Genomic DNA, 27,388 nt, shown 5'->3' with positions numbered 1-27,388 from the left:
TCGTTAGTGGTCAATAGCCATGGGCCTCGGCTGTAAAGGAACCATAGTAAGGAAGCATTCCTTCAGAGTAATGAGTATTCTATACGCACCAGACCCCGTACACCCCCTCCTAGCTTGTAGTAGAACTTGGCCTTAACCACAGATCTAGGACCAGATAACCCTTTCCCAATCTGACTAGGTCTCACAAAAAAACGCACACATTGTCCAAACTGTAGTGTTGAGGGATTAAGCAGCATTTCACGAGAGAAATCAAGTTAACTTCTTTGGGATAGGGGGCAGCATTTTCACAGCCAGAAAAAAAACGTACCCGATTTAATCTGGTTACTACTCCTGCCCAGAAACTAGAATATGCATATAATTAGTAGATTTGGATAGAAAACACTAAAAAGTTTCTAAAACTGTTTGAATGGTGTCTGTGAGTATAACATAACTCATATGGCAGGCCAAAACCTGAGAAGATTCCATACAAGAAGTGCCCTGTCTGACAATTTGTTGTCCTTCTGTTGCATCTCTATCGAAAATACAGCATCTGTGCTGTAACATGACATTATCTAAGGCTTCCATTGGCTCTCTAAAGCCGCCAGAAAGTGGAATGGCGTGTCTGCTGTCTCTGGGCAAAGAACAGCAGCAGAATTTGTGAGTGGTCAGCCTGGGGACAGTGACACTGGAGATGCGCGGTCATGAGACTACATGAGACTACTCCATTTTTTCTCGGTTGGAATATTATCGCTATTTTACGAGAAAAATAGCGTCACCCTTCGGATAGTGACCTGAAAGCACGAACAAAACGGAGCTTTTTTGAATATAACTATGGATTATTTGGAACCAAAACAACATTTGTTGTTGAAGTAGAAGTCCTGGGAGTGCATGCTGACGAAGAACAGCAAAGGTAATCCAATTTTTCTAATAGTAATTCTGAGTTTAGGTTGTCCCAAACTTGGTGGGTGTCAAAATAGCTAGCCGTGATGGCCGAGCTATGTACTCAGAATATTGCAAAATGTGCTTTCGCCGAAAAGCTATTTTAAAATCTGACACCGCGATTGCATAAAGGAGTTTTGTATCTATAATTCTTAAAACAATTGTTATGTATTTTGTCAACGTTTATCATGAGTAATTTAGTAAATTCACCGGAAGTTTTCGGTGGGTATGCTAGTTCTGAACATCACATGCTAATGTAAAAAGCTGGTTTTTGATATAAATATGAACTTGATTGAACAAAACATGCATGTATTGTATAACATAATGTCCTAGGAGTGTCATCTGATGAAGATCATCAAAGGTTAGTGCTGCATTTCGCTGTGGTTTGGGTTTATGTGACATATATGCTTGCTTGGAAAATGGCTGTGTGATTATTTGTGTCTATGTACTCTCCTAACATAATCTAATGTTTTGTTTCGCTGTAAAGCCTTTTTCAAATTGGACAATGTGGTTAGATTAACGAGAGTCTTATCTTTAAAATGGTGTAAAATAGTTGATTGTTTGAGAAAATTGAATTGTGGTATTTTAGTTGGTTTTGTATTTCGTGCCGTGCGATGTCATTGGCTGTTGGCTAGGGGTTCCGCAGGCGGAACGGGGTTCCGCTAGCGGAACATCTGTCCTCAACAGGTTAAGAACTGTGGGAAGCTGGGCTGAAGAGTTGTAGTTTTCATTAAGAAAATATTTAACCTAGTATGCCAAAACATGGTAGTTAACTACGATGACCATAATCCTTTATTTTATATAAACTATACAAAACATACATCATACAAACACCAACTAGACTGAACAAATATATACTGCTCAAAAAAATAAAGGGAACACTTAAACAACACATCCTAGATCTGAATGAAATAAATAATCTTATTAAATACTTTTTTCTTTACATAGCTGAATGTGCTGACAACAATATCACACAAAAATAATCAATGGAAATCCAATTTATCAACCCATGGAGGTCTGGATTTGGAGTCACACTCAAAATTAAAGTGGAAAACCACACTACAGGCTGATCCAACTTTGATGTAATGTCCTTAAAACAAGTCAAAATGAGGCTCAGTAGTGTGTGTGGCATCCACATGCCTGTATGACCTCCCTACAACGCCTGGGCATGCTCCTGATGAGGTGGCGGATGGTCTCCTGAGGGATCTCCTCCCAGACCTGGACTAAAGCATCCGCCAACTCCTGGACAGTCTGTGGTGCAACAGTTGGTGGATGGAGCGAGACATGATGTCCCAGATGTGCTCAATTGGATTCAGGTCTGGGGAACGGGCGGGCCAGTCCATAGCATCAATGCCTTCCTCTTGCAGGAACTGCTGACACACTCCAGCCACATGAGGTCTAGCATTGTCTTGCATTAGGAGGAACCCAGGGCCAACCGCACCAGCATATGGTCTCACAAGGGGTCTGAGGATCTCATCTCGGTAACTAATGGCAGTCAGGCTACCTCTGGCGAGCACATGGAGGGCTGTGCGGCCCCCCAAAGAAATGCCACCCCACACCATGACTGACCCACCGCCAAACCGGTCATGCTGGAGGATGTTGCAGGCAGCAGAACGTTCTCCACGGCGTCTCCAGACTCTGTCACGTCTGTCACATGTGCTCAGTGTGAACCTGCTTTCATCTGTGAAGAGCACAGGGCGCCAGTGGCGAATTTGCCAATCTTGGTGTTCTCTGGCAAATGCCAAACGTCCTGCACGGTGTTGGGCTGTAAGCACAACCCCCACCTGTGGACGTCGGGCCCTCATACCACCCTCATGGAGTCTGTTTCTGACCGTTTGAGCAGATACATGCACATTTGTGGCCTGCTGGAGGTCATCTTGCAGGGCTCTGTCAGTGCTTCTCCTGCTCCTCCTTGCACAAAGGCGGAAGTAGCGGTCCTGCTGCTGGGTTGTTGCCCTCCTACGGCCTCCTCCACGTCTCCTGATGTACTGGCCTGTCTCCTGGTAGCGCCTCCATGCTCTGGACACTACGCTGACAGACACAGCAAACCTTCTTGCCACAGCTCGCATTGATGTGCCATCCTGGATGAGCTGCACTACCTGAGCCACTTGTGTGGGTTGTAGACTCCGTCTCATGCTACCACTAGAGTGAAAGCACCGCCAGCATTCAAAAGTGACCAAAACATCAGCCAGGAAGCATAGGAACTGAGAAGTGGTCTGTGGTCCCCACCTGCAGAACCACTCCTTTATTGGGGGTGTCTTGCTATTTGCCTATAATTTCCACCTGTTGTCTATTCCATTTGCACAACAGCATGTGAAATTTATTGTCAATCAGTGTTGCTTCCTAAGTGGACAGTTTGATTTCACAGAAGTGTGATTGACTTGGAGTTACATTGTGTTGTTTAAGTGTTCCCTTTATTTTTTTGAGCAGTGTATAAACGCAACATGTAAAGTGTTGGTCATATGTTTTATGAGCTGAAATAAGACCCAATAAATATTTCATATGCACAAAAAAAAGTTATTTCCCTTCAATTTTGTGCATAAATTTCTTTACATCCCTGTTAGTGAGAATTTCTCCTTCACCAAGATAATCCATCCACCTGACAGGTGTGGCATATCAAAAAGCTGATTAAACAGCATGATCATTACACAGGTGCACCTTGTACTTGGGCCAAAGGCCACTAAAATGTGCAGTTTTGTTACACAGCACAATGCCACAGATGTCTCAGTTGAGGGAGTGTGCAATTGGCATGCTGACTGCAGGAATGTCCACCAGAGCTGTTGCCAGAGAATTGAATGATCCTTTCTCTTCCATAAGCCACCTCCAACGTTGGTTTAGAACATTTGGCAGTATGTCCAACCGGCCTCACAACCGCAGACCACGTGTAACCATGCCATTCCAGGACCTCGCCATCCGGCTTCTTCACCTGTGGGATCATCTGAGACCTGCTACCCAGACAGCTGATGAAACTGAGGAGTAAAACTGAGGAGTAATTCTGTCTGTAATAAATCCCTTTTGTGGGAAAAATAACTCATTTTGACATGGCCTCAAACTGCACCATTTTGTTTCTTTCTGTAGCCCACACACTTAAATGTTTTTGATAAAGCATTTCACATTTCCATTGTATTAACGACAGAGGACTGGTTGATTTACAGTAAAAGTATACTTTTTTAAAGATGATTGATGAGAAAAAGTATCATCCAACCCATGTCTTGAAATATGCAGACAGACCGATTAAAAATGTATTTAACTTTCCTACTTTATAACATTCCCAGAAGGCATGGATTATTGAGTCATTATTCATTTTACACTTCAGACATGACTGCCGTTGTGCTGTAGAATTTGTGAATTATGTCTCGTGTAATAAATTTGATACATTAAATTATCCTAGATTAAGCACACATTTACATTAACTGTTATCTCATTAGTCATGTTCCAACATTCTTCCATTTTCTGCCAATATCAGTTCTTATTAAGTCCTGGTTCCAATAGTTAATATTTTTTTGTAAGAGATTGTCAGTTGGACAGGCTCTCTGCAAGGTTTTATATAGCTTACCTATTATATGAATATCCTTTTCTGACACAAATAGGATTCCCGCAATGACCATAATCCATTGCGGCAGTTTTTTCCAGCTCAGACAGCGAAGGATCAGGGAGGAAGAGGCGAAGCGAGAGGTTTCACTCTGCAAAAATCTGTCCAAAATAAACCCAGTGCGTTTCTAATGGGCTTATTTTGGACCTAAGCTTATTGCCTGCCTTCTCGCCTTTGGGACAACGACTCCAATTGTTAGGGTCGGAGACATGAGCATCTCATCATTATATATAGATCTCTGGATGGATAAACTTTTATGCCCGCTACGTTAGGTTAGATCAGGCCCCCAGCGTCCAGTCTGGAGCGTGAAGAAGTCAGTAGATCTGCTGGTCGGCTCCTGTGCAGAAACCTAGCGGTGCCAAAAGCCCTGGTCTGTCCTTCAAAGCCTACGTAAAAAAACTTTTTGGCCTGTAGAAATTGTTTACGACGATCAAGTTCGATCCCCACAGTGAATTATTTTCAAGTTCACTACGAATCGAGATATTTAACTAAATAGTAATCCATTGACTACTACATTATCGTCACACAGGACCACGTGTTTACGCCGACCAGGCTATGAGGAGGCTCCTGGTTGACTCCCTCAGGCAGGATGAAAACTACGTCGACCATGAGCCTTTGCATGATCCCACTTTCACCATGAATGGGTGGCATTCAGCAATATGTTGCGCTTCAAATACTTGGGGGTGCAGACGGGAATTGATCTTGCTCCGGGTAACCTTTGAGTTTAAGAGGGATAAAAGTTTACTATAAACCAAGTTTTTTTTGTTAACACAGAGAAGAACGCTCAGTAGACCGCTAATATGATCGGAAACTTGGCTAAATGGAAGAAAGAAAATTGAGAAAGAGCAAAAGGTATGAGGAGGCAGTTGCTAGCTGTCCACTCATACACCAGAGAGAAGCCGCCACTTGACTCCTCAGGAGAAGAAATGGAGGAATATGGACATTCGGTTGAGTCAGAAACTCCAGTCAATAGCCCTGCACCCAAAAATACACAAAAATAATTGTCTTTGTGCGAAGGTCAACATAATCAATGCTGTCACTGCAAAGATAAACGAAAGGGCTAACGGTCTGGAGCAAATGATATGCAAAAACATTTTATTTTTTATCGTTGACCTCGAGACCTCTCAATCATGCATATGAGAATAATTTGATCCGCTGGTAGGCTTGCAAGGTAGCCCCTTCCCCCACAACAAACTGAGCATTCTAGTTTTGGATTGTGGTGTTATGGTTTAAGACTTCTGTTACTGCATTTATGAAGCACCTTTTTATAGAGAGGGTAGAGTTGAGATTGCATAGGATTTTCCTCACTTTTGTGCATATATGGACTTTAAGTTTGTCAATCAATGCCAGGGGGATACGAAACCTGTTGGAAAATGAACTTTGTTAGGACTGCAACGCAGATCTTGTATTCATTCAAGAGACAAATTCATGCAAAGAGGACTATAATTTTGGGAAAAAATCAGTGGGAGCAGTGACATTTTCTTGGCCCACGGGACTAAATCATTCAGCTGGGGTTGCAATTTTAGCACACAATTTCAAAGATACATTTTTGTTTACTCAAATGTACATTGGGTAGTAGTGGTCATCAACCACATGGACAGATTATTTGTGTTGTGTACTGGATATAGATACTGTTCTAGTCCTCCTAATGACTTACTTCTAAAGGAAATTCTTAAATCTGAGAAAATATCTAATCCAGTCAGATAGTAGTTGGTGGGGATTTGAATACAGTTTATTACAACGAGACTGATGATTGCCCCATAGGCCTAACATTGGTGCGAACAAATTGGTACATTTCTGCCAAAGCCTAGACTTAATTGACATATGGAGAGTTAAAAACCCTTGAAAGAAACAGTACACAATCAAGAATTGGCTTGTGGGTGATAACGTCAAGCCTTGAGCCCAACACTGTCGAGGTAAAATACTGCCTGCAGTCCTGACGGATCATAAAATTATATGGCTGACTAAGAATGTGCAGTAATGATAAGAAATACTCTAGTGGTTATGGGTAATGGAATGACTCATTTATTGCATGATGATTTAAAAAATGCGATTAAGAATCAAATCTCTTTACTGTAATTTAGCCACCTCTACATGCAGAATATGGGAAATATTTGGAACTGCTTAAATACATTTTTTTTTTTTTTTTAATCAGCCTGTATTACATATAGGAAGTGGCTTGCTTTAAGGAGATGTGACGTAGCTGAGGTCTCTAAGAAAATGGTTGATATCAGAGATTGAGCATCTTGATCTTATTGAGAAAGCTAAATTGAATGATTTACAGAATCAACTAGATTCATTTTATAAGGAAAAGGCTAGAGGAACCTTCATAAGGTCTCAGAAAACAATGGCTTAAAAAAAATGAAAAGAACAGTAGATACTTTCTTAAATTTGGACAAGAGGAGAGGGGAACTCACACTTCGAAAATGTAAGATTAATGGAGGATAGAGAGTTGTTATCAGACTTCACTGAGGATAGAGAGTTGTTATCAGACTTCACCGCTACGTTTTATGAGTATCTTTACTCCTTAGATAACCGTTTGAGTGAGTAAGGATCTCCTTGATTCTATAGAGAATGTTCTCAATTAGTAAATTATTCAATAAATAATAATAATAAGTCTTGTTAAGATTAATCCATTATGGACATCCAATGTGGGATTGCTCAATTTAAAAAAATAACAAATCTCCAGGCTGTGATGGATTAACCTCTGAATTTTACAAAACCTTGTCTGAAGAAAAAGCAACATTTTTACTAGAAACCTTTGAGGCTATAAAGGGAGAACCACCTGCCTCTGAAGCAAGGGGTTATTACTCTTATACCTAAACCACATAAGGAGCTCTTAATTATTGATAATTGGCGTTCAATTACGACTACAAAATGATAGCTTCAATCGTTGAGAAAAGGTTAAAGTCTGGCTTGAATGATCTGATTGATGAATGTCTATCAGGGTTTATGAAAGGGCGCCATATATCTAATAATCTGAGGCTGGTGTTATATTTGTTTGAGTATTGTGATCTATTGGATGACTTCCCTGTCATCTTATTTTTGGATTTTCAGAAAGCATTTGATACCATGTCACAATTTTATCTTTGATTGTCTTAAGCATTTGAAGTTTGGTCATTTTTGTTATTGATTAGAACTCTGTATAATGGTGGCAATAGCTGTATCAAACTCATGGAACATCCTCAAGGTTTAACATTTACAAAGGAATACGACAAGGTTGTCCAATCTCACCTTTGTTAGTATCTCAAACCTTATGCTCATTTGTTTAACAAAGTCCATTTGAAGGCATTACATTCCAGGCCAGAGAGCTCAAGGTAACATCTCACTTTTTTAATGTGTCACAAGCTAGATTGGCATTGGATATTGCGAAGCAGTTCTCCAAAATCTCAGGTTTGGTATTACATTTTTCCAAATGTGAGGTGTTTGTTCTTAAAGGAGGTGTCAAAAAAATAAAATAAAAAAATTATATATATATATTTTATTGGCCAAAAATCTTAAGGCTGTGATTGATTTTAATCTATCAAAAATAAAATTATCCTCATGGTTAGGGAGAGATTTAAATCTTCAAATGAGGGTTCTTTTATACAAAGCTGAGGGGCTAGCTATTGACATTCCCAAATGCACTTGCTATACCTTAGATAGGCTATTGTACAACTTCATATGGAAAAACAAGCCACATAAGATAAAAGAGATGTTAATCACCAACAGGGTTTGTGAGATGGTGGTCTAAATATCTTAGACTTCACTCTCTTTAAATCAGATTTCAAAAGTCAACTGGGTTAAAAAGGTACTTTCAAAAAGAAAATCTCAGTTTTTGGAATATTGTACCTTATGTTTTTTTTTAACTGAGGTTTTCATTTTTTACTACAATGTCCTTATATTGTGGGTAAGCTTCCTGTGAAATTGGCGGCATTGCTGTATAAACAACTTTTCACGTCAAATGTTTTATATGGAATAATGAGTCAATAATACGTAGAAACAAAATGTTATTTTACCATAATTGGTTCTAGAAAAACATTGGTTCTTGTCAGCCAATTAGATAGTATTAGTGAGAATCTATTTCCACGGAGAGAATTTATGGAAAGATACAACTTCAAGGTTTCAAGCAAGGAATGACACTTTTATAAAAGCTATACCTTTTATAAAAGCCTCCCACTCCTCTTTCTATTCTGGTTAAAGCCAGTTTGCACTGTTCTGTGAAGGGAGTAGTACACAGCATTGTACCAGATCTTCAATTTCTTGGTAATTTCTCGCATGGAATAGCCTTCATTTCTCAGAATAGACTGACGAGTTTCAGGTCTTTTTTCTCTGGCCATTTTGAGCCTGTAATCGAACCCACAAATGCTGATGCTCCAGATACTCAACTAAATAAGGCCAGTTTTATTGCTTTATTACATCAGAACTGTTTTCAGCTGTGCTAACATAACCCTTTTGCAATTTTCTAATGATCAATTAGCCTTTTAAAAATGATAAACTTGGATTAGCTAATAACGTGCCATTGGAACACAGGAGTGATGGTTGCTGATAATGGGCCTCTGTACACCTATGTAGATATACCATTTTTTTATAAAAAAAATAAAAAGCTGTTTCCAGCTACAATAGTCATTTACAACATTAACAATGTCTACACTGTATTTCTGACCAATTTGATGTTGTCATCTTAAATGGACAAAATCTTGTTGCTTTTATTTCAAAACCACGGACATTTCTAAAGTGGCCCCAAACTTTTGAATGGTAGTGCAGATAATAACAGAGTAGAAGCAGCATAGAAGAGGGGGCAATGCAAATAGTCTGGGTAGCCATTTGATTAGCTGTTCAGAAGTCTTATGGCTTGGGGGGGGGTAGAAGCTGTTTAGAAGCCTCTTGGACCTAGACTTTGCGCTCCGGTACCGCTTGCCATGCGGTAGCAGAGAGAACAGTCTATGACTAGGGTAGGTGGAGTCTTTGACAATTTGTAGGGCCTTCCTCTGACAACGCCTGGTATAGAGGTCCTGGATGGCAGGAAGCTTGGCCCAGGTGATGTACTGGGCCGTACACACTACCCTCTGTAGTGACTTGCGGTTGGAGGCCGAGCAGTTGCCATACCAGGCAGTGATGCAACCAGTCAGGATGCTCTCGATGGTGCAGCTGTAAAACCTTTTGAGGATCTGAGGACCCGTGCCAATTCTCCTGAGGGGGAGTAGGTTTTGTTGTGCCCTCTTCACGACCGTCTTCATGTGCTTGGACCACGTTAGTTTGTTGATGTGGATGCCAAGGAATTTGAAGCACTCAAACTGTTCCACTACAGCCCCATCGATGAGAATAGGGGCGTACTCAGTCCTCCTTTTCCTGAGTCCACAATCATCTCCTTTGTCTTGATCACATTGAGGGAGAGGTTGTTGTCTTTGCGCCACACGGTCAGGTCTCTGGCCTCCTCCCTATTGGCTGTCTCATCATTGCCGGTGATCAGGCCAACCACTGTTGTCATCAGCAAACAATGATGGTGTTGGAGTTGCGCAGTCAAGAGTGAACAGGGTGTACAGGAGGAGACTGAGCACGCACCCGAGGGGCCCCCATGTTGAGAATCAGCGTAGTGAATGTGTTGTTACCTACCTTTACCACATGGGGGTGGCCCATCAGGAAGTCCAGGATCCAGTTGCAGAGGGAGACGTTTAGTCCCAGGGTCCTTAGATACGTGATGAGCTTAGAGGGCACTACGGTGTTGAAGCTGAGCTGTAGTCAATGAATAGCATTCTCACATTGGTGTTCCTTTTGTCCAGGTGGGAAAGGGCAGTGTGGAGTGCAACAGAGATTGCATCATCTGTAAATCTCTTGGTGCGGTATGCAAATTGGAGTGGGTCTAAGGTTTCTGGGATAATGGTGTTGATGTGAGCCATTACCAGCCTTTCAAGGTTACAGACGTGAGTGCTAAGGGTCAGTAGTCATTTAGGCAGGTTACCTTAGTGTTCTTGGGCACAGGGACTATGGTGGTCTGCTTGAAACATGTTGGTATTACAGACTCACAGGGAGAGGTTGAAAATGTCAGTGAAGACACTTGCTTGTTGGTCAGCGCATGCTTGGAGTACACGTCCTGGGAATCCGTCTGGCCCAGCGGCCTTGTGAATGATGACCTGTTTAAAAAGGTCTTACTCACATCGGCTGCGGAGATCATGATCACACAGTCTGGAACAGCTGATGCTCTCATGCATGTTTGTGTTAATTGCCTCGAAGCAAGCATAGAAGTTATTTAGCTCGTCTGGTAGGCTCGTGTCACTGGGCAGCTCTCAGCTGTGATTCCCTTTGAAGTCTGTAATAATTTGCAAGCCCTGCCACATACAAGCATTGGAGCCGGTGTAGTACGATTCGATCTTAGTCCTGTATTGGCGCTTTGCCTGTTTGATGGTTCGTCGGAGGCCATAGCAGGATTTCTTGTAAGCATCTGGGTTAGAGTCCCACTCCCTGAAAGCAGCAGCTCTACCCTTTAGCTCAGTGCGAATGTTGCCTGTAATCCATGGCTTCTGGTTGGGGTATGTACGTACAGTCACTGTGGAGACGACGTCGTCAATGCACTTATTGATAAGCCAGTGACTGATGTGGTGTGCTCCTCAATGCCATCGGGAAGAATTCCGGAACATATTCCAGTCTGTGCTAGCAAAACAGTCCTGTAGTTTAGCATCTGCTTCATCTGACCACTTTTTTTTAATTGACCGAGTCACTGGTGCTTCCTGCTTTCATTTTTGCTTGTAAGTAGGAATCAGGAGGATAGAGTTATGGTCAGATTTTCCAAATGGAGGGCGCGAGAGGGAGCTTTGTACACGTCTCTGTGTGTGGAGTAAAGGTGGTCTAGAATTTTGTATCCTTTGGTTGCACATTTAACATGCTGATAGAAATTCGGTAAAACTGATTTAAGTTTCCCAGCATTGAAGTCCCCGGCCACTAGGAGTGCCGCCTCTGGATGAACGTTTTCCTGTTTGCTTATGGCGGTATACAGCTCATTGAGTACGGTTTTAGTGCCACCCTCGGTCTGTGGTGGTATGTAGACAGCTACGAAAAATACAGATATACTCCATCTACCTAGAGAGTTTCTCATGATAAGCTGTAGACCACGCTACCGCAGGCGAGCAAAACCTCAGGACTTCCTTAGATAGTGCACCAGCTGTTTTTATATATAAAACAATTCTAGACCACCGCCCTGTGTCTTACCAGAGGCTGCTGTTCTGTCCTGCCGATAGTGTATAATCCACCAGTTGTATGTTCTTAACGTCAGCGTTCAGTCACAACTCGGGGAAACATAATATTAGTTTTTAATGTCCTGTTGGTAGGATATACGTGCATTCAGTTCGTCCCATTTATTTTCCAGCGATTGAACGTTAGCTAGCAGGATGGAAGGCAAGGGCAGATTAGCCACTTGCCGCGTGATCCTAACAAGACACCCTGATCTCCTTCCACGAAATCTCTGTTTCATTTTCCATCTGGGCCTGGTCGGGTGTCTGTAGTAGTAGTAGTAGTAGTAGTAGTACATCCCTCCCGTCCAACTCATTGAGGAACTCTTAGTCCAATTTGAGGTGAGTAATCCCAGTTCTGATGTCCAGAAGCTCTTTTCGGTCATAGGAGACGGTAGCAGCAACATTATGTATAAAACAAGTCACGAACAACGCGCAAAAATTTTAAAATTGCACGGTTCTTTAAGAGCCGTTAAAAACGGCAGCCCTCCCCTCTGGCACGATTTTCCTTAATTGCTTAAGGGATATTTGCGACAGGAATTCTATTCCTTTTGCTATATTTTGTTGGCCTTCATTATTTGATTTGAACTGGCACTGTGCTTGGCTCACTCCACACAGATTTATGGTGACAAATAAAGTAAAGGAGATCTCCTTTAAGATTATCCATATATTCTACCAGTGTAATAGCTTGATTTCTAAATATATACCTGATGTTACCAGTGAAAAATGTTTGTCAACTAGAAACAATCTATTGAACACGTATTTTGTAATTGTTTACATAGTGTGGTATTTTGGACTGATGTGAAACTATTTTACTACACTGATTCCACAATTCAATGTCAGTATGTCATAAATATTTATTTTATTAGGGGGGAAAGAAAGAAAAAAGCCCCTTTAAAGTGTACAAGAAGGGACAGAGACAGTTCAAGAAAGTAGGCTGACGGCTACTACCAGTGCAGAGATGATGACTAAGGAATAAAAAAATCTAATCAAATATAAAACTAAGTAATGTACACAACTGAAATATTTGATTACGTCATAGTAATTTCCTATTGACATCTACCCAATGGTGGACCGGACAGCGAGACTGGAATGTTTTGGCAATTGAATGTGCACTATTTTGGGCTTTGGAATTTCCATTAAAAAAGCACTAAAATCATTGTCATTATTTCATAATGCATTACAAAATATATTTGGTCATTATTTTTTAAGAATCGAATAGACCTCAAAAATAACTAATTGCTCAGCACTACCAAATTGCAAATGCCTACCCTAAACCTAAAAGGGTGGAAACAAATACTTGACCCCGTATTGTAAAACACAATTACAACAATAAGACCAATTGAATATTGCACATAATAAGCAACAAAATATAAACAGTCTTAAGAATTACCAGTAGCTGCCTTTCAAAATAGGACAATATTTTTTTTTAAATGTCAAAATATAACAAAACAATTAAATAACAAATAATATAAATAACAACAATACTGGTTTAGCAGGAGGACCCAGCCCCATTGCTTGTGGTCCTGAGGTGTGCATAGGTCAGAGGGTGGTGTACCCTGAGGTGGGAGCGCCGATTTGGTGTATTGCCTTCCTTTGCCGTTCTATCCTTCAGGCAAATCACTTAAATGGCACTGCCCCTAACACCAGATCGGCCGTTCTCACTCCATTTCCACTGTCTCCCTTCTCTAACTAAAAAGATGGAAGAGGTCACGCGTTATCGCCGCAAAAGTTTGCAAGCTATATGGACCAACCCCTTTCCCTTCCTCCTATCAAGAGAAGTGTAATTTGATCACCTCACTTTGTTCGCATTGTTGTGAACTTTTGAATATAAGAGTATACAAACAGTCCTAACAGTAATGAAAAACCAGACCGACGACACCGTCAAATATCCCGGTATACAGCCCAAGCCTAGTGGACATCGATGCACATACGTCACACCATGTACAGCAGCTATATTTTTATGTACATTTTTCAGGCAACTTGATAATGTGTGTAGAAGTGGGAGTCTCTGTGTATGTTGGTGTTGGAGGGTAATCTAACTGTCTGTCCCCAGGTTTCACTCCTCTGATCCAGCTGCTACATTGGGTCATGTTGGCGTGGTGGAGATCCTGCTGGATAAAGGAGGGGACATCGAATCCCAGTCCGAGAGAACCAAAAGCACACCTCTCCCTGGCCTGCTCTGTAGGAAGACAAGAGGTGCTGCTTTTCATTAAAACACATTCTTCTCGCAACACCACATCAGTTACTTGTTACCTTTTTGGTAAAACACTGGGGTATGTCCTCAGTGGAAATTCCCCAAAGGTGTTGTGTGGATTGACTAACCTGTGGTCCATTCCTTCCAACTGGTAAAGCGGTTACTGCTGTGCGGGGCCAACAAGGACCACCATAACGTTTCAGACTACACTCCTCTCAACCTGGCCACATCGGGGGAGCTGCATCAACATCCTCCTACGCGCTGGCACTGAAATCAACTCCAGGAACAACAGTTTATCAACCCTTGAAACCCACACCCATCCCTGTCAATGACAAGGATTTGTCCAAACTGCGTGTATAATCACCCATGTCCACATTCGCCCGAGACACAGTGCTCACAATCGCTGCAGACAAGGGCCATTACAAGTTCTGTGATCTCGGGCCTGGTTCCACGAGGGGGCAAAAGGGGGGCTTAGCCCCTCAGTTGAAACTTGTGCAGCCTCAGTTGTGTACTTGTATAAAAATAGCAAAAAAAGTTTAAACGATTGAGTGACAAGTTGACGCAAAATCTAACGCCACTGCGCTGTCTCAGCACCATGGACAGAGGGTTGTTTGTTTACAGATGTGGAGGTCCTGGGCTGGTTACACATGGTTTGTGGTTGCGAGGCCGGTTCGACGTACTGCCAAATTCTCTAAAACGACGGAGGCAGGTTATGGAAGAAAAATTTAGATAAATGCTCTGGCAACAGCTCTGGTGGACATTCCTGCAGTCAGCATGCCAATTGCACCCTCCCTCAAAACTTGAGACATCTGTGGCATTGTGTTGTCAGACAAAACTGCACATTTTAGAGTGGCCTTTGATTGTCCCCAACACAAGGTGCACCTGTGTAATGATGCTGTTTAATCAGCTTCTTGGCAGGTGTTTTATCTTGGCAAAGGAGAAATGCTCACTAACAGGGATGTAAACAGTTTAGAGAAATAAGTTTTGTGCAAATTGAACATTTCTGGTATCTTTTATTTCAGCTCATGAAACACGGGACCAACACTTACATGTTGTGTTTATATTTTTGTTCAGTGTATATTATGGCAGGCATTGTGATATGAAAGCCTGACTGCTTTTCTTTGTCTTTCTACAGATACTTCCTGTTCAACTTCTGTCCTCTACCAGATGTTAAACCTAGCTTTGTGTGTGTGTGTGTGTGTGTGTGTGTGTGTGTGTGTGTGTGTGTGTGTGTGTGTGTGTGTGTGTGTTGTTAATGGATTACCTGAACTTTGAGTTAAAATGTTTGTCCTTCTCCATTGATAACTTCTCTCCATACTCATCATTCAAACCACCTAGTGAGTAAAGACAGTACAGTTAACACATTCTCTCACATGTAGTGTTCTCCTCACACACATTCCTCTATCCATGCTGAAAGATGTGTGAGACGAGAAAATGTGCCCCGAGACGAGAGTGACAGATCAACTCAGGAATGACACGTCTCGCCCTGGTTACGGTAACTACCCACAAGGCACCTGCCGAGACACTTGTTTTTCCTTTCATTTCTCTCTGCCGTCTCTCTAGATCTGCCCGCAGTGCTGAATTGAGAGTTTCAAAATTAACTTCCTGTTGTTGATGGGCTGTCGTGGTCCCTGAGGCTAACAAGGGACTCTGCCAGCCATCATTCAACTTCCCACGATGCAAATGTGGCCTCGATTTACCCTGCGGGCAGAGGACACCACCAGGTCCGCCATAGCCAGTATGATACACCAACTGTAGCCAGATAAGGCTTGACTAGCCCAGGAGGACATCCTCATTCAAAACGCCATACCAGGGTGTTCAGCACAGTCACTATGTAGTGAGGTACCAGATCTGGGTTCAAATAGTATTTGTTTTCTTTTAAGTACTTTGAGTGTTTGTTTGACCCCACTGGAGTGACAGTCCAGGTGAGCGGGGTTTGCCATTTTTAGACTACTCCGTTGGTTACATTTACACCCAGGCAAGCTCAATTAAGTCCCGCAGAACTATTTGGAAGACAAATACTGTTTGAACCAAGGTGCGGAGATCCATTGACATTCTCTCGTCACCATGTCCAGTATCAAATTCACCCATACTTCCCTTTTCTGGTCACTATGAGCAATGTCTTGTTTAAAAAGCCAACCAAAGTAATAGTATCATACCAACAAAGCAGCCAATTAATTATATGTAGAGTGTAACAGACTAAGTTCCTGTTTAAGTGTTCCCTCCTAAACAGCTCCAACCAGAGGGGAAAAAAACCCACTTCCTGTTTTAGTACCATGTCTGTGTGCACTACTGTGACATTGGGGATGACAGGGCATGAGGATAACATAGGCTCTGAAAACAGTACAAAAAATATAAAAATTCAACATTTTACTGAGTTACAGTTCATAAAGGAAATCAGTCAATTGAAATAAATTCATTACGCCCTAAATCTATGGATTTCACATGACTGGGAATACCGATATGCCCAGGTGATCACAAACACCAACAACAAAAAAGTACAGGTGTGGATCAGAAAACCTGTCAGTATCTGATGTACAGCGCGACACATCTCCTTCGCATAGAGTTAATCAGGCTGTTGATTGTGGCCTGTTGTCCCATTCGATGTGCGTTGTTGGATATTGGCGGGAACTAGAACACGCTGTCATACACAAGGATCCAGAGCATCCCAAACATGCTCAAAAAGAAAAGCATTGTAAGTTTGAATTTTATAAAGTTAGTGTGGGAGAGGTGGAAAAATTGCTAACGATCAATAATGACAAACCTGGCATTGACAATTTAGATGGAAAGCTACTGAGGATGGTAGCTGACTATAGCCACTCCTATCTGTCATATATTTAATCTAAGCCTAGAGGAAATTATTAGTCCTCAAGTCTGGAAGGAAGCCAAAGTAATTCCGCTACCCAAGAGTGGTAAAGCAGCCTTTACTGATTCTAACAGCAGACCTTTAAGCTTTTTGCCAGCTCTGAGCAAACTGTTGGGGGGGGGGGGGGGGTTACCAAATACAAGGCTATTTCTCTGTAAACAAATTCAGACTTTCAGCATGCTTATAGAGAAGGGCACTCACACAAATGACTGGTTGAAAGAAATTGATAAGATTGTAGGAGCTGTACTGTTAGATTTCAGTGCATCCTTTGATATTATTGACCATAACCTGTTGCTGAAAAAAAAAACATGCGTTTAGGCTTTTCAACCTCAGCTCTGAATCCACAATATGGCAATCTAATAACAAAGGGTTTTCTTTAATGGAAGCTTCCCTAATTTTAAACATTTAAGTGTGGTGTACCGCAGGGCAGCTCTCTCGGCCCGGTAATCTTTTCTATTTTTACCAATGACCTGCCACTGGCATTAAACAAAGCATGCGTGTCCACGTATGCTGATGATTCAGCCATATACGCATCAGCAACCACAGCTAATGAAGTCACTGAAACCCTTAACCTCTTATGGCTAGGGGGCAGTATTTTCACGGCTGGATAAAAAAACGTACCCGATTTAATCTGGTTACTAATCCTACCCAGTAACTAGAATATGCATATACTTATTACATATGGATAGAAAACACCCTAAAGTTTCTAAAACTGTTTGAATGGTGTCTGTGAGTATAACAGAACTCAAATGGCAGGTCAAAACCTGAGAGATTCCTTTACAGGAAGTGGCCTGTCTGACCATTTCTGGAACTTCTTTGCCATCTCTATCTTTTACTAAGGATCTCTGCTCTAACGTGACACTTCCTACGTCGTCCATAGGCGCTCAGAGCCCGGGAAAAACCTGAATGTCGTCATCCCAGCCCCAGGCTGAAACACATTATCGCCCTTCTCAAGTGGCCGATCAAGGGACTGTGGGCTTAGGCGCGTGACCTGACCGCCCCCGTCTTTGTGATTTTTTCCTCTGTTTGCCGAAAAGGAGATTCCCGGTCGGAATATTATCGCTTTTCTACGAGAAAAATTGCATAAAAATTGATTTTAAACAGCGGTTGACATGCTTCGAAGTACGGTAATGGAATATTTAGAATTTTTTGTCACGAATTGCACCATGCGCACGACCCTTCTTTACCATTTCGGATAGTGTCTGGAACGCACGAACAAAACGCCGCTATTCGGATATAACGATGGATTATTTGGGACCAAACCAACATTTGTTATTGAAGTAGCAGTCCTGGGAGTGCATTCTGACGAAGACAAAGGTAATGAAACTTTTGTAATAGTAAATCGGAGTTTGATCAGGGCTAAACTTGGCGGTGTCTAAATGGCTAGCCGTGATGGCTGGGCTATCTACTGAGAATATTGCAAAATGTGCTTTCACCGAAAAGCTATTTTAAAATCGGACATAGCGAGTGCATAGAGGAGTTCTGTATCTATAATTCTTAAAATAATTATGTTTTTTGTGAACGTTTATCGTGAGTAATTTAGTAAATTCACCGGATGTTTGCGGTGGGTATGCTAGTTCTGAACGTCACATGCTAATGTAAAAAGCTGTTTTTTGATATAAATATTAACTTGATTGAACAAAACATGCATGCATTTTATAACATAATGTCCTAGGGTTGTCATCTGATGAAGATCAAAGGTTAGTGCTGCATTTAGCTGTGGTTTTGTTTTTTGTGACATTATATGCTAGCTTGAAAAATGGGTGTCTGATTATTTCTGGCTTGGTACTCTGCTGACATAATCTAATGTTTTGCTTTCGCTGTAAAGCCTTTTTGAAATCGGACAGTGTGGTTAGATAAAGGAGAGTCATCTTTAAAATGCTGTGAAATAGTCATATGTTTGAAAAATTGAAGTTTTTGTATTTGAGGAATTTGTAATTCGCGCCACGCCTATCATTGGATATTGGAGCAGGTGTTCCGCTAGCGGAACGTCTAGATGTAAGAGGTTAACTTCCCTGGGCTAGGTGGGCAGGCATCCCACCTAGTCAACAGCCAGTGGAATCGCGTGGCGCGAAATACAAATACCTCAAAAATGCTATAACTTCAATTTCTCAAACATTGACTATTTTAAAGACAAGACTCTCGTTAATCTAACCACATTGTCCGATTTCAAAAAGGCTTTACAGCGAAAGCAAAACATTAGATTATGTCAGGAGAGTACCCTGCCAAAAATAGTCACACATGACACTCCTAGGACATGTTATACAATACATGCATGTTTTGTTCAATCATGTTCATATTTATCTAAATAAAAAATAAAAAAGCTTTTTTACATTAGCATGTGATGTTCAGAACTAGCATACCCACCGCAAACTTCCGGTGAATTTACTAAATTACTCACGATTAATGTTCACAAAATACAGAAATTATTTTAAAAATTATAGATACAGAACTCCTTTATGCAATCGCGGTGTCAGATTTTAAAATAGCTTTTCGTCGAAAGCACATTTTGCAATATTCTGAGTAGATAGCTCGGCCATCACAGGCTAGCTAATTTGACACCCACCAAGTTTGGCGCTCACTAAACTCAGAATTACTATAAGAAAAATTGGATTACCTTTGCTGTTCTTCGTCAAAATGCACTCCCAGGACTTCTACAACGAATGTTGTTTTGGTTCCAAATAATCCATAGTTATATTCAAATAGCTCAGTTTTGTTCGTGTCTCTATCTGAAGGGTGACGCGCGAGCACATTTCGTGACAAACAATTTCAAAATATTCCATTACCGTACTTCGAAGCATGTCAAACGCCGTTTAAAATCAATTTTTATGCTATTTTTCTCGTAAAATAGCGATAATATTCCAACCGGGCGACGTTGTATTCATTCAAAGGCTGAAAGAAAAAAAATGGAGAATTCTCATGAACACGCATCTCCAGTGTCACTGTTCCCAGCCTGACCACTCACAAAATCTCCTGCTGTTCTTCGCCCAGAGACAGGAGACACGTCATTCCACTTTCTGGCACCTTCTGAGAGCCAATGGAATTCTTGTCCTTCTGTTGCATCTATCGAAAATACAGCATCTCTGCTGTAACGTGACATTTTCTAAGGCTGGCACTTCCTGTATGGAATCTTCTCAGGTTATGTTATACTCACAGACACCATTCAAACAGTTTTAGAAACTTTAGTGTTTTCTATCCAAATCTACTAATTATATGCATATTCTCATTTCTGGGCAAGAGTAGTAACCAGTTTTAAATCGGGTACGTTTTTTTATTCGGCCGTGCAAATACTGCCCCCTAGCCCCAACAGGTTAACAAAGAGTTGGTCTGTTATGGAATGGGTGGGCAGTAATAAACTGGTACTGAACATCCCTAAAACTAAGAGCATTGTATTTGGTACAAATCATTCCCTAAGTTCTAGACCTCAGCTGAATCTGGCTGTTGAACAAGTTGAGGAGATTAAATTACTTGTTACTGTCAACTGTCATGGTGAAAACATGTAGATTCAATGGTTGTAAAGATGGGGAGAGGTCTGTGCATAATAAAGAGATGCTCTGATTTTGACACCACATTCCAAAAAGCAAGTCCTGCAGGTTCTAGTTTTTTCTTATCTTGATTATTGTCCAGTCGTGTGGTTGAGTGCTGGAAGGAAAGACCTAGTTAAGCTGCAGCTGGCCCAGAACAGTCTTGCTCTTCATTGTAATCAGAGGGCTGATATAAATACTATGCATGCTTGGCTAAGAGTTGAGGAGAGACAGACTGCATCACTTATTTGTATAAGAAACATGAATGTGTTAAATCCCAAATTGTTTGCATAGTCAACTTACACACAGCTCTGACACACACTTACCGCACCAGACATGCCACCAGGGGACTTTTCACAGTCCCAAAATCCAGAACAAATTCAAGAAAGTGTACAGTATTATATAGAGCCATTATTGCATGGAACTTCCATCTCATATTGCTCAAATAAACAGCAAACCGGGTAAAAAAATAAATAATAAAAATAAAAAAAGAACACCACAATGCCTTTCCCCTATTTGACCTAGATAGTTTGTGTATTGGAATTCATATGTTGGCTGTGTGTGCTTTTTTAATTTATGTAGCGCTGTCCTTGAGCTGTTCTTGTTTCATGTTTTGTGGTGACCCAAGGAAGAGTAGCTGCTGCTTTTGCAACAGCTAATGGGGATCCTAATAAAATACCTAAATGGGTGACATGTGAGCATGCAGGCCATGGAAGAACTAGGGCATTTTCAGCTTCCAGGAATTGTGTACAAATCCTTGCGACATGGGGCCGTGTATTATAATGCTGAAACATGAGGTGATGGATAGATGGCACAACAATGGACCTCAGGATATCATCACGGTATCTCTGTGCATTCAAATGGCCATTGATCGAAATTTGTTAACTACATTGGAGATGGCTTATGGTAGAGAAATGTACATTAAATGTTCTGGCAACAGCTCTGCTGGATATTCCTGCAGTCAGCATGCCAATTGCACGCTCCCTCAAAACATCTGTGGCATTGTGTTGTGTGACAAAACTGCACATTTTAGAGTGGCCTTTTGTCCCCAACAAGGTGCACCTGTGTAATGATCATGCTGTTTAATCACTTTCTTGATATAGCACACCTGTCAGGTGGATGGATTATATTGGGAAAGGAGAAATGCTCACTAACAGGGATGTAAACAAATTTGTGCATAAAATTGGAGAGAAATCCATTTGTGAGTATGGAAAATGTTTGGGATCTTTTATTTCAGCTCATGAAACATGGGACCAAAACATTGCATTTATATTTTTGTTCAGTATAGCTATTAGAGCAACACTGAGCAATAGAAGGGCGATTCCACGCCAGCGGAAAATGTTTTAGAAATATCAGATTGTTCTGACCATTTTCACATGGAAACTTCATTTGGGAGAAAAGATTTTTACATTTGTATCAAACCATTTTTTTTTAATCATCAGGATGAAAGTGGCCATTTTAGACCTATACATGCCTCATAAGACCCTATGATCTGTGAACCGTATATGATGCGTACAACATCTTGGTGTCATTATACTCCTTAAAGTGTCTTCTAAAAATTTTAGAACACACTATGAGGAGTATAATGACACCAAGAGTATGGCACCGACAGACATGGCAGCTAGAATTTTCCTAGGATTGTCTGGGAGTGGTGTAGGGTAAAACTAGAAGTTAATGGCAGAGAGGTCTGGAACTCTTAATGGTCTATTAACTAATTTACCACCTGGTGATGTCACCAGGCAGGCCAAAAGTCTATCCCACCAAAACAGGCTGAAATTTCAAACAGCTCATACATTAAAATGGCATTATCATAATTTTCACATGCCAACAGACTGAGCTCTGGTATTATTCCAACCGCAGTGTGGAAATATATACAAAAACAGGGAAATCACGTTTTTTACTGTACTGGGCATTTAATATCTCATAACTAACCTTTTTGTTTATATTAAGACATATTGTTAGGAACAATATACTGTAGAAATACCTCAAATTTCCAGAGTGGGCTCCCTGCTAATTCTGAAGGTATGATACATTTTATGAGCACCACCAACACAGTGAATGGGAAAATGGATTCAAAGGTAACTCCATCTCCTGAATGTGCAATCCTAAAGGAGGACCATGATAGGTAATTTACCCATGTCAATTTCTAATTATAAAATGGGTAATATCATTAACCCTCAGGTAACAAACTACCTTTTTGGACCTCACACCACCCCTTGAATTTTTACATTAAAAAAAATATATAATATCACCTGACATGTTTGTGTCCAAATAGATTAGGGGCTGAAGTGAACGTGGCCTTTTGTCTGCGAGTGGAGCAGTCCTTTCAGGAAGCAAAGTCGTATGAGACACAATTGGGGATAAAAATCACTTAACATGTTGAAACTGAAATAACTTTATATAAAAATTAAAAAAAATTCAAATGCATGTGCATGAGTATGTAAAGAAGTATATTTGTTTAAATACTTGTTTTTATTTATATACTAAAACTGTGTTTTTTGGTTCGTTGCCTCAGGGCAACATTGTGCAGTTAGACCACTTTTGTTCGGGCAATATCATGCTAAAGTGTGGAGATGTGCTCGGATGCATAATTATGACCATAGTCAATGTTTTTACTTTACCATCTACTGATACTTACAGGAAATGGACACAACATTCAATGGGCGGAAGGAACATTATCAAGCAGTTAGGGTCATTCCCTCTTGACAGTGAGCTTGAGGAGAGTCAGGAAGAGTGGATCCCGAATCAGGTTTGAGTGACAGTTCGGTCAGGAGTCAGATAGGGGTCAGTCAGCAAAGTAGTGTGTGTGCGTGCGCATCAGTGGATGAAGAAGGGTATGACACATTCAAATGTGTGCTTCCTGCTTTATTTTTTAAAGGAGAATGCCTGTCTGTTGACAATGAGACTGAGATGTCGCAGAGTTTTATGTTCCACGCCTACCCCGGTGGAGAACACCCCACGATGCATACTTCAATGCTTACCCAGAATGGCAGGGCCTGCTTTCAAGATCTGATGATAGCATGTCCCCCCTTCAAGCAGTTTCTCTGAAAACTTTCTGGAAGTTATTGTAGGGCAGTCAAATATATAGTTGAAGTCAGATGTTTCACATACACTTATGTTGGAGTCATTAAAACTCGTTTTTCAACCACTCCACAAATGTCTTGTTAACAAACTATAGTTTTGGCAAGTCGGTTAGGACATCGACTATGTGAATGACAAGTAATTTTTCCAACAAATTGTTTACAGGGATTATTTTACTGTATTTCTATTCCTGCGGGTCAGAAGTTTACATACACTAAGTTGACTGTGCCTTTAAACAGCTTGGAAAATTCCAGAAAATGTCATCATGTCTTTAGAAGCTTCTGATAAGCTAATTGACATAATTTCAGTCAATAGGTGTACCTGTGGATGTATTTCAAGGCCTACCTTTAAACACAGTGCCTCTTTGCTTGACATCATGGGAAAAATCTAAAGAAATCAGCTAAGACCTCAGAAAATAAATTGTAGACCTCCACAAGTCTGGTTCATCCTTGGGAGCAATTTCCAAACGCCTGAAGGTACCATGTTAATCTGTACAAACAATAGTACGCAAGTATAAACACCATGGGACCACGCAGCCGTCATACCGCTCAGGAAGGAGATGCGTTCTGTCTCCTAGAGATGAACGTACTTTGGTGTGAAAAGTGCAAATCAATCCCAGAACCACAGCAAAGGGCCTTGTGAAGATGCTGGAGGAAACAGGTTCAGAAGTATCTATATCCATAGTAAAATGAGTCCTATATCAACATAACATGAAAGGCCACTCAGTAAAGAAGAAGCCACTGCTTCAAAACCACCATAAAAAAGCCAGACTACGGTTTGCAACTGCACATGGGGACAAAGATCGTACTTTTTGGAGAAATGTCCTCTGGTCTGATGAAACAAAAATGGAACTGTTTGGCCATAATGACCATCGTTATGTTTGGAGGAAAATGGGGGATGCTTGCAAGCTGAAGAACACCATCCCAACCAGGAAGCACGGGGGTGGCAGCATCATGTTGTGGGGGTGCTTTGCTGCAGGAGGGTCTGGTGCACTTCAAAATAGATGGCATCATGAGGGAGGAAAAGGATGTGGATATATTGAAGCAACATCTCAAGACATCAGTCAGGAAGTTAAAGCTTGGTCACAAATGGGTCTTCCAAATGGACAATGACCCAAAGCATACTTCCAAAGATGTGCAAAATGGCTTAAGGACAACCAAGTCAAGGTATTGGAGTGGCCATCACAAAGCCCTGACCTCAATCCTATAGAACATTTGTGGGCAGAACTGAAAAAGCGTGTGCGAGCAAAGAGGCCTACAAACCTGACTCAGTTACACCAGCTCTGTCAGGAGGAATGGGCCAAAATTCACCCAACTTATTGTGGGAAGCTTGTGGAAGGCTACCTGAAACATTTCACCCAAGTTAAACATTTTAAAAGGCAATTCTACCAAATACTAATTGAGTGTATGTAAACTTCTGACCCACTGGGAATGTGATGAAAGAAATAAAATAAAATCACCTCTATTATTCTGACATTTCACATTCTTAAAATAAAGTGGTGATCCTAACTGACCTAAGACAGGGAATCTTTACTAGGATTAAATGTCAGGAATTGTGAAAGACTGAGTTTAAATATATTTGGCTAAGGTGTATGTAAACTTCAACTGTATATGCGATACAATGTAATGCAAACAAGCCCCTTAACCTCACTATAAAAGAATTGGAGCTCCTGGGTATTGTGGTGTACATGTCATTGTTTGGTTTACCAGGCACCCGCATGTTTTGGAACAAAGCCTGCCGAGTGTCCCAAGTAGCTGACACCATGATATTGAATAGATGGGAGGCCATAAAAAAAAAAAATCCCTGAGGTTGACATGTGGGATCGCAAGTGAAAGATGATTACCCAAGTCCCCTGCCCTGCTGTGGTGAAAGAATACAACAAGAATATGGTTGGGGTGGATCTGCTTGACTAACTGATTGCACTGTACCAGAACAAAATCAGATCAAAGTGGTACCACCGGCTGGTGTTCCACTTCCTGGATATGATCATCGTGACCACCTGGCTGCTCTACCAAAGAGATTGTGAAGGCACTGGCATGAGAAAGAAGGAACAAATGAATCTGTATACCTTTAAGTCAATACGTCGCTGAAGGCCTATGCAAAACTGGAAAGAGACTGCAAGAAAGGTCGTCCCAGTTCCACAACTGCTGGTGAGTATGAGGATAAGAGGAGAAAAAGACCCACTGCTCCAATTCGCCTGGATGCCACAGCCCACTGGATGATTGTGGCTGAAAAGAAGGGGAGATGCAAGGTACCAGGGTGCACAGGTACACCAAAAGCCAAGTGCCAGAAATGTGATGTCCACCAGAAACTGCTTCATGAGGTTCCACACAGAATTGGAAAGCAGAGTGTGCCTTGTCAAAAAGAGAAACACTGATTCAAACAATAACCCACACACACATATATTTGCTAACCCCTCCACACAGTCATTTGGATGTTGGTTTATATGTAATGTGAGAAACATTTATACATGAAGTGTTACTTGTAATTAGTAGTAGTTTATTTGATGTTTTGACATTAAAAGCTTGTAATTGGTTGGAACTATTTGTGGTTGATGTTTGTCTAAATAAAACTTGTTCTAATGCATATATTGCTGGTTTCCTTATTCCATTGTCATATGTACTATAGAAAACCTTGGTGTTTCAGTACCCTCGTAGCACATTGTTGCCCTGAGGCAACAAACCAATATCTGGTTGGGGGGGGAGACGACAAATTTTATGGTGGATATATTAACATCAGGGATCCCCAAGCTCACAAAAAAAAAAAAAAATGTATATAACCATTTAAAATATTTTAAAATGTTTTAAACATTTATAAATTAAGAACAATTAAAAAAAAAGTATACAAAAAAATAAGTAAAAAAAAAACATGTAATAAAAAAATATCTAAAATAATAATATAAAAAAAAAAAAATATTAATTGTGTAATGCTCAGAAATTGACTTTTTGGGCCTGATATAAATATAAAAAGGAACTCAAAGTTTACCCCTTTTGCATACCCCACCATACAGTACCATGAGACAGTCATGTCTTCATCACTGGAAAAGATAAATGGTTGAGATTTGATACAACTTAAAAGCTTACAAACAGGTTTGCCAAAAAAATAGAAGTTGAAAAAAAATAAACACTTAAATTACCAAAAAACCCATTTTTTTCTTCATATTAGCATATGTTGTAGCTTTGACCCCATTTTACATAATTGAAGGGTTTTGTGCTGTGTCCACCACCAGTTGAGACACAACATGCTCTTGAATACAGGGTGGGTGTCATGCTTTGGCTAATAAATGTACTAAAATGGGAATACAATTTAAATTTCAACTTTCAAAATGGTACCACAAAGATGGTTGGGGGTCCACACAGAGAATGTTGACTTGAATGGGAATATCTGTTGCTTAAAATTATACTGGAAATCTATTGAAATAAAGATGGATACAATAGACTTGACCATTTAAGATGACAAATTGACAGTGGGTGGACCAGTGGTCATCTTTGTAGTAGTAAAACAAATTTAAATGAAAATTTCAAATGGTGTACCAGCTAAATTGTAGTTGTCTGAAGGGATGGGTCCATTCTATTTCTATTATTGAAATGACACCTACCCTGTATTCAAGAGCATGTTGTGTCGCAACTGATGGCGGGCACAACACCAACATGTCAGAACTGAAATGTGGGTTAACCTACAACATATGTGAATATCCAAAAACATAGATAATTGACATTAAAAGGTTTAATGAATTTTTTTTTTCTTCAATAAATTAAATTGTTTGACAATACTCTTTGTAAGCTTTTAAGTATCAAACTCAAAACCATTTATCTTTTCCATTGATGAAGACATGGTATTGTGGGGTATCCCAAATTAGGTAACACTAAGCACCTTTATCTCCTGAATATTTTGGTATTCGGGTGCAAAAAGTACCTTCTCCAAAAATGCACATTCTTCCATGGGCAAACATGTATGGAAAGCCATTGTTTAAATCAAATGGAATGCTGTCAAAAAGAGATTATG

At 40.7% G+C, this 27,388-nt stretch overlaps 1 protein-coding gene across 3 annotated transcripts in view; it reads right to left on the bottom strand.

Moving 5' to 3' along the window:
* LOC106577535 (RAS guanyl-releasing protein 2) overlaps positions 1-27,388 on the bottom strand; it is a 93,814-nt gene that overhangs the window by 60,046 nt on the left and 6,380 nt on the right. Inside the window, exon 2 of one of the 3 annotated variants that reach the window (XM_014155647.3) lies at positions 15,177-15,246. The exons of the other annotated variants lie outside the window; for them this stretch is intronic. The gene's annotated coding sequence lies outside the window, so the exon portion shown is untranslated. The remainder of the gene's footprint in view (positions 1-15,176; positions 15,247-27,388) is intronic. 3 annotated transcript variants of the gene reach the window in all.

This window comes from Salmo salar, chromosome 18 (genome assembly GCF_965601325.2).
Source record: "Salmo salar chromosome 18, fSalSal1, whole genome shotgun sequence".
NCBI lineage: Eukaryota > Metazoa > Chordata > Actinopteri > Salmoniformes > Salmonidae > Salmo > Salmo salar.
The sequence above is the reverse complement of the archived record's forward strand: the minus strand, read 5'-3'. Positions and strand labels throughout refer to the sequence as shown.